Source organism: Simochromis diagramma, unplaced genomic scaffold, assembly GCF_900408965.1.
Source record: "Simochromis diagramma unplaced genomic scaffold, fSimDia1.1 OVJJ01000596.1, whole genome shotgun sequence".
Classification (NCBI taxonomy): Eukaryota; Metazoa; Chordata; class Actinopteri; order Cichliformes; family Cichlidae; genus Simochromis; species Simochromis diagramma.
Window position 1 is genome coordinate 21,585,142 of NW_024387245.1, and position 8,636 is coordinate 21,593,777.

The window sequence follows — 8,636 nt, forward strand, 5'->3', positions numbered from 1 at the left end:
GTGCTTTGAGGTAGGAGCCAAAAAGGGTGTAGTTTGTGGGTGTGATCACCCGTGTGTACACCTGTGAGCATGGACGTGCTTGTTTTTTTTTAAAAAGGTTCCTTCATGTAATGATCTGCTAGAGGGTGTGGGGGGGCCACAGCCCCGTCCTCCAGGGCATGAAGCAGGTATGGAGGAGATCAAAACTCCAGACATCCAGAGGCCCCCAGAACACAAGAGACCAGGGAAGACCAACAGAGGGGCAGCCACGCCACTGTCCCAGAAAGAGCTGAGGAGAGTCCCAGATGAGGGCTCACTCAGCAGCCGCGGAGCAGAAGCCAGGGGGAGTTGCAGTGACGCGCCCGTGAGCTCCGCCGGCAGCCAGCCGTGCCTGAGTGACCGAGCCCCAGGCCGAGAGGCCGGGGGCACCCCACCTCCGAATGCAGATTATTATAAATCTATCTCAATTATCATGTGAACACACTGTGCAGCACTAGCTTGAGTCTGCTACACATGCAGTTCTAACGACTCATACGATCTAGCTATCTTCAGACTGAATACAGCATTTATAGACATACACAAACTTGCAGTTATTTCCTCAAAGAAAAAGGAAATGTACTTTTCAGAGCATGGACACAGGCTCTCTCTTTCTGCACTAAGCAGCGGTTCTGGCTAACAGCAGCCACTGTTCCCTTGACACGCTTAGCAGGAACTGAAATTAAAACCACTCATGTCTGCTACAATTAATGATGACTGGCAGGTAGTTTGACCCATAGGAATACACACTGAGTGGGACTAAACAACTGATTGTTAACCAATCATAAAATGTGGAAAAGGTGTATAAAGGCAAAAAGCTTCTCTACAGTAATATATGCGTGAACCCCACCTGATGACTGCACATAGCCTGATTTGAGGAACCACATTAAAACACTTTACTATAGGAGGCTTTAGGTTGTTCATTAAGCATCAAAAGTAAAGGTTTGTGTCACAAAATGTTTCAGCAGTGCACAGAATAAACTCCTTGACTATAACAGGATACCCCATAGGTGGCCTCTTTCATACAAAACTCAAGTCAGTTTTACACAAAAACACAGAGGGAACATGTCAGAGGTCAGAATTGAATTTCCAAGAACTGTAAACAGTCCAGAGGCACACAGGAAGAGTACCCTGAAGGGGAGATCTGCCAAATGTAAACCAGGTATTCATCATTATTATTATAAGTTTAATAAGCTTTCTGGAAACCTCCTGGTTATGACTTGTTGATTCTATTAAACCTTATCTTATCTGTTAAACATCAGCATGTTGGCAGTATTTTTCCTTTGTGAGCATATTAAGGTGTTAGCATTTGCTCAAAGCACCACTGTGTCTAATCGCAGCCTTAAAGAGCTGTTAGCATGGTTGTTAATGTTATTTCTGCAGTCAGATCCTTCTCTGCTTCATTAGCGTCTGCGGCCTTCTCCACAGTCGCGATCGACCAGCTGTGCTATAAAGAACTCTCTGTAGCCTGGAGAGCAGTCGGGCAGACGTGAAAGCCATTTCTTTCTCTACATCCCATGTGTCTTTCACTTTCTTGCTTTTCCTCACACTATCCATTCATTCTTCTGCACCATTGTGGGATCTGTCTCAAGGTTATCCTTTAACTGCAGGTGTGTGTGTGTGTGTGCGTGTGTGAGTGTGTGAGAGAGAGAGAAATGCTCAAAGAAGTTGTTGTATTGATTTCAACTGCAGGGCGAAGCTGTCAGCAGCCTTGAGTCCTGCAGAACAGCACAGGGACAGGTAAGTAAAAGGGGATAGATTTCTTGGTTTACACTGTATTTAGTCAGGTTTCTTTTGCAGGTGTGAGTCCAAATTCTTAAAGGCCAGTATGGTATTTTAGTTACAGCCTAATGTTTAAAAAAAAAGTGTGCAAAATGGGTGTTTTTGTAATAACTTACCTCTGTTTCCTCATAAAACAATAAGCAAAACTTGGAAATCAGAACGAAACAAAAGAAAGTTTTACCAAATTTAAAAGCACATTTTTAATATGAAATAACTACAAACTGATCCATTGCCATCATTTGTGGTTGAGATGGAGCTGGCATGGATAACAATAACAGCAGTTACACACCAATACAGACACTATTCTTCTCTTCATATATTTGTCCTTTTCCCCTCTATTTTTTTTCTTAAATCAAAGCTATTTTTCTTTTTATAGTGTTACAAAAAATCCGTTCACATTCACATGCTATAAATTTTACAGGTATGTGTGTGTGTGGCTTGTTTGCAGTCAATTATTTAGCCACACATGCAGTAATTACTTCAAGGCTGCTCAGTGTGCGAGCAACACTTGTCACCAGTCACGCAGTAAAACTATTGGCTTCAGCCACCTCTGGAGGGTTGATTCCAATTAACTCATGTCAGCCACCTGTTCCAACTCAATACTGGAAGCCATGCAAGCTTCTGCTGTAGCTGCTTACAGGCCCATTAGAAATACCGCCTACAATACAATAACACCAAGTACAACCACAGCTGAGATCATTCAAATGAACTCAAGATTAATCAGACCTGTGACATGGAAATGAGAGGATACAGAGAGAGGTTGGAAACAAACAAGAGTTGAGACTTCAAAAGTAACACACAAGGTAGGCAATCGTGGGCGATCGTGGCTCAAGAGTTGGGTGTTCGTCATGTAATCAAGTTGCCGGTTCGAGCCCCGGCTCGGACAGTTTTGGTCGTTGTGTCCTTGGGCAAGACACTTCACCTACCGCCTACTGGTGATGGCCGATGGCGCGATATGGCAGCCTCGCCTCTGTCACTCTGCCCCAGGGTAGCTGTGGCTACAACTGTAGCTTGCCTTCACCAGTGTATGAATGTGAGAGTGAATGAATAGTGGTATTGTAAAGCGCTTTGAGGGGTCCTGAAAAGCGCTATATAAATGCAATCCATTATTATTATTATAGGTAACCAAAACAGAAACATAGGAAACAAGAGATTTTCAAAACAGAATAGCTGGGAAAACAATCAGCAATTATGGAGATGACATAGGAAGTAGAAGTGTAGGACACACAAAGTTAAAAACATATCAAGAAGACAAAGGGATGAAGACACGAATGAGACAGAGACGCAAACACCGTGAAACACTAACAACACTAATAATAAAATAAAAGAAGAGCTAAAACTTAATATAAAGAACTGAATTAAAAGAACTAAAAATCCAGTGCCATGACGCTGGGATGGAAATCAAGAACCAGTTTCTGGTTTATCAGATCTCTCCAGTTTTATCAGTTCCTCCCATTAGTGTTGGCATGTTTTTCTAGAATCTGCAAAACATTGATGTCAAGCTCATGAAGTCATGTCAGTGAAGTATTAGAACACCTGAATTACATTTCAGGTGTAATTACATTACATACAAGTTTTTTTGTTGTTGTTGTTTTTGTTTTGCTTTTACCTTCCCAAAGGAGTTTCCATGATTGGTTCAGTTTGTCTGTTAGAATTTTTAAAATGAAGGATGGATTTGCATAAAAGTAATAATCCTACAGACACAGGTTTTGGATCATCTTAGCAGCTATAATGATTGGATCCACATCCAGATCTGGACTTTGTTTTGGAAAGATTCTGATTGCAAAATTGGATATTTTATGTTGTGTCTTGGTTGATTTGATCACCCAGGAACTCATTTAATATATGGTCCTGTGGGAATTCAGGCAGGTTTCAGCCATGGCAGAAGTATGCATTCTTGGACTACAGTATTGTTTCTACTCAAAGATAGATGTCAGCTGTCATTGTTAGCCACAGTGAGCTTCTAAACTACAGTCAACTGTGTCCAGGACGACATTTGAACACTTAAGAAAAGAAAGTTTCAGGTCAAGTAAACTTTTACTGTGTACATTAAGCTAAGGATGAGGATTTTTCCTCCACCAATTAGGTGATACCTCAAAGCGCTATTAGTGAGAAATCTGATACATCTCAGTACGGTGTGCAGCATGTCCTTAAAGAAATGAGGAAATTGGAGAAGTATGGAACAAAAAAAGTGAATCAGTGAGGGATCATCTTGACAGAGAACAGAAACCAACAACCAAAGAACCTGAATGAAGGGTACTTAAATGAATGATCGGAAAGCTTGCATACGAGTCTGTGTTAAAGAACAAAAGTGGTCAGAATTAGAATTGAAAAAACTATTTTTTGTATGTTTGCACATTTCAATAAATTATAGTACACACAAGGTATAATAAACCTTTTTTGTCTTTTTTTTTTGACAAATGAGACACAATCTGAATCACTCAGACACAGGACACCAAACAGACTGCAGTCCAAAGGGATTTGTTTGATGTGGGGGACAGTTTGCAGCGATCAAGAGCTGAACCTGAAATTTCTCCCAGTAATTTTTCATCAAGCAGTCTATAAAATGATTCAGATGTATGCCTCAACCTTTATTCATTCATCTGCTGTAACATACTGTGTCTCTTAAAAATATTTTTTTTCTTTCTACTTCATTATGTAAACTACTGTTAATGATGTATCCTGAAAATAACTGTAATAATTACTTCAAGTCATCAGAGTGATTGATGAGTGTCACTCTAAGTGATGAAATAATAAATGCTGGTGGTTATTAAATGTTCTACATTTTTATTGCTTGAATTGGTGTATAACAACTCTTTGAGTAAATAGCACCGTTTAGCAGAATGAAGTAATTAGCTGTTAAATTAATTTACTGCTTCGCCTCACATGAGCTATGTTAGCACTGGGTACAGTACTGTAAGCTGAGCAGTGAACAGTACATGAGAAGGTAGGCTCTTTAATCATAGTGCTCGATAAAAGGAAGATAAGTGTTGTAAATACAGTGTCAGTACAAGAAGAGTTTGATATATCAGTACTTAAACTTGCTTTATGGCTTGGAGCCAGATAAGCCTAACTTACAGAAGGCTAGGCAGAGAAAAGCTACTTTGCCTTGGACTAACAGCTCAGGAGAAAACTTTAATCATCCAAATTGGCACGTTATTATTCTGAACAACACATTGTGGTTTTCTGGGGACTTATTGGTCCTCAGAAATAGTCTAGGCTAGCATAACAATCTGCTTTCAGTCAACAGCTACAGGATCCCAGAAATTATGGATCACATGATAGCAGACAGCATATTAGTGTCACGGTGTGCTGTGTGGCAAGCATAATGTTGGACCCAAAGGCAGGACTCATAAACGGAGCAGTAAGCTCAAAACGGCAGCTTTAATGCCAGAAAAGTTCACATCCAAAACTACAAACAGGAAACTCAAACACTAGAAAATAAACCAGGAACTGAAAACTAGGAGCTGACTTGGAACACAGAGGGAAGAAATACAAGACAACAAGGGGGCAAAGGAAAACACAGGGCTTAAATACATGAGGCAGTAACGAGGGAATGGGAAACAGCAGGAAACACAGCTGGGCCTAATCAGACGAGACAAGGGGAAGCAAAAGTAGATGTTTTATTTTGAAAAGGACTATCAAAATAAAACAGGAAACAAGAGACATCCACAAAGACGCTGACTTGACACAGAGATGCGACTGACTGGGGAGACGGAGGGAACATGGAGACAAGAGGAGAAATGTGGAACTAGGAGAAGGCAAAGAAACACTAATCTAAAGCCTAAGAATAAAGAATAGAATATAACATAAACATAATAATGAGAATCAAAACCATGAATAACAATGATGAAGGAATATAAATTAATCCACGACCACAAAACACTGGATATCAGTCCCAGTGCCGTGACACTTAGCTTCAGTTTTTCTTACCAGCTTGCGCTCCCCCAAAAGCTTGACTTTAAACATCTCGAAGGTCTTGACAACGAATGTAAGTAAATGAAGTTTATTCATATTCATATTCAACAGTCACAAAGCACTGAACAACAATTACAACACAATATCAACAAAGACCTGTGTTAAAAACAGCAGAAGGCCTGATTAAACAGAAAGGTTTTTTGCAGTCTTTTTTAAAGACTCCACAGAGTCAGCTAAACTGTTTCAGAGCCTCAGTGCCACAGACTGAGGCTACGTCCACACTAATGCGTTTTCGTTTGAAAACACATCGTTTTCTCTCCGTTTTGGCCTCCCGTCCACACTGAGACTGCGTTTTCCCCAAGGAAAGACACAGCGTTTTGAAAACGCTCTCGAAAACGCACACATTTCAAAACAGCTGTCCCGTCACAGTGTGGACACTCGAAAATGCAGACTTTCTAAAAAATGGCGCATTTTAGTCATGTGATGCAGTCAAGATAGCGGAGTGCATTATACAGCATTATACAGAAGACCCTTATGAAAAGGATATCGAGGGAACAGTTTACCCTGCCCGGGATAGGGTTACCGGGGCTCCGCCCTGGAGCCAGGCCCGGGGAGGGTGCCCGAGGGCGAGCGTCTGGTGGCCGGGCCTTAGTCCATGGGGCCCGGCCGGGCACAGCCCGAAGAGGGGACATGGGCCCATCCTCCCGCAGGCCCACCACCCGCAGGAGGCGCCATAGGGGTCGGGTGCATTGTGTGCCGGGTGGCGGCCAGGAGCGGAGGCCCTGGCGGACTGACCCCCGGCTGCCAAGACTGGCAATAGGGACATGGAATGTCACCTCTCTGGTGGGGAAGGAGCCTGAGTTAGTGCGTGAGGTTGAGAGGTACCGGCTAGATATAGTCGGGCTCACCTCTACGCATGGCTTGGGCTCTGGAACCAGTCTCCTGGAGAGGGGCTGGACTCTGTCTCAGTCTGGAGTTGCCCCTGGTGAGAGGCGGCGGGCTGGGGTGGGTATTCTAATATCCCCTCGGCTTGCTGCCGGTACGTTGGGGTTTTTCCCGGTGGACGAGAGGGTTTGTTCCCTGTGCCTTAGGGTCGGGGAACGGGTCCTGACTGTCATCTGCGCTTATGCGCCGAGTGGCAGTTCAGAGTACCCAGCCTTCTTAGAGTCCCTGGGGGGGGGGGGGGGGGGGGGGGGGTGCTGGAAGGTGCTCCACCTGGAGACTCTGTTGTCCTGCTGGGAGACTTCAATGCTCACGTGGGTAACAACAGCAAGACCTGGAGGGGCGTGATTGGGAGGAACGGCCTCCCTGATCTGAACCCGAGCGGTGCTTTGTTATTGGACTTCTGTGCTAATCACAGTTTGGCCATAACGAACACCCTATTCGAACATAAGAGTGTCCATAAGTGCACGTGGCACCAGGACGCTCTAGGCCGTAGGTCGATGATCGATTTTGTAATCGTATCACCAGACCTGCGACCATATGTTCTGGACACTCGGGTAAAGAGAGGGGCTGAGCTGTCAACTGATCACCACCTGGTGGTGAGTTGGATCAGGTGGCGGGGGAGGACGCTGGACAGACCTGGTGCACCTAAACGCGTAGTGAGGGTGTGCTGGGAACGTCTAGCAGAGGCCCCAGTCCGCGAGATCTTCAACGCACACCTCCGGCAGAGCTTCAACAGCATTCCGAGGGAGACTGGGGACATTGAGTCCGAATGGACCATGTTCAGCGTCTCCATTGCCGAAGCTGCTGCATTGAGCTGCGGCCGCAAGGTGGTTGGTGCCTGCCGTGGTGGTAATCCCCGAACCAAATGGTGGACGCCAGAGGTGAAGGGAGCCACCAGGCTGAAGAAGGAGTCCTATCGGGCTTGGTTAGCCTGTGGGACTCCGGAGGCAGCCGACAGGTATCGACAGGCCAAGCGGAATGCGGCTCGGGCAGTGGCTGAAGTAAAAACTCGGGTGTGGGAGGAGTTCGGAGAGGCCATGGAAAAAGACTTTCGGACTGCCTCGAAGAGATTCTGGCAAACCGTCAGGCGTCTCAGGAGGGGAAAGCGGTGCTCTACCTGCACTGTGTATAGTGCTGGCGGAGCGCTGCTGACGTCGACTGAGAAAATTGTCAGGCGGTGGAAGGAATACTTCGAGGACCTCCTTAATCCCACTGACACGTCTTCCGAGGAGGAAGCAGAGTCTGGGGATGAGGGGAATGACCCGCCAATTTCCGGGGGCGAGGTCACTGAGGCAGTTAAACAACTCCTTGGTGGCAGAGCCCCTGGTGTTGATGAGGTCCGCCCCGAGTTCCTGAAGGCTCTGGACGTTGTAGGGCTGTCCTGGTTGACACGCCTCTGCAATGTTGCGTGGAAATCAGGGGCAGTACCTGTGGACTGGCAGACCGGGGTGGTGGTCCCCATCTTTAAGAAGGGGGAGCGGAGGGTGTGTTCCAACTACAGGGGGATCACACTCCTCAGCCTTCCTGGGAAAGTCTATGCCAGGGTGCTGGAAAGGAGAGTTCGTCCGCTAGTCGAACCTCGGATACAGGAGGAACAATGCGGTTTTCGTCCTGGTCGCGGAACACTGGACCAGCTCTTTATCCTCTCGAGGATACTTGAGGGTGCATGGGAGTTTGCCCAACCAGTCTACATGTGTTTTGTGGACTTGGAGAAGGCATTCAACCGTGTCCCTCGGGGTGTCCTGTGGGAGGTGTTGCGGGAGTATGGGGTGTCTGGCCCATTGCTACGGGCCATTCGATCCCTATACAACCGTTGCAAGAGCTTGGTTCGCATTGCCGGCAATAAGTCGGACTCGTTCCCGGTGGGTGATGGGCTCCGCCAGGGCTGCCCTTTGTCTTCGGTTCTGTTCATAATTTTTATGGACAGGATTTCTAGGCACAGCCAAGTGGCGGAGGGCTTTCGCTTTGGTGGCCTC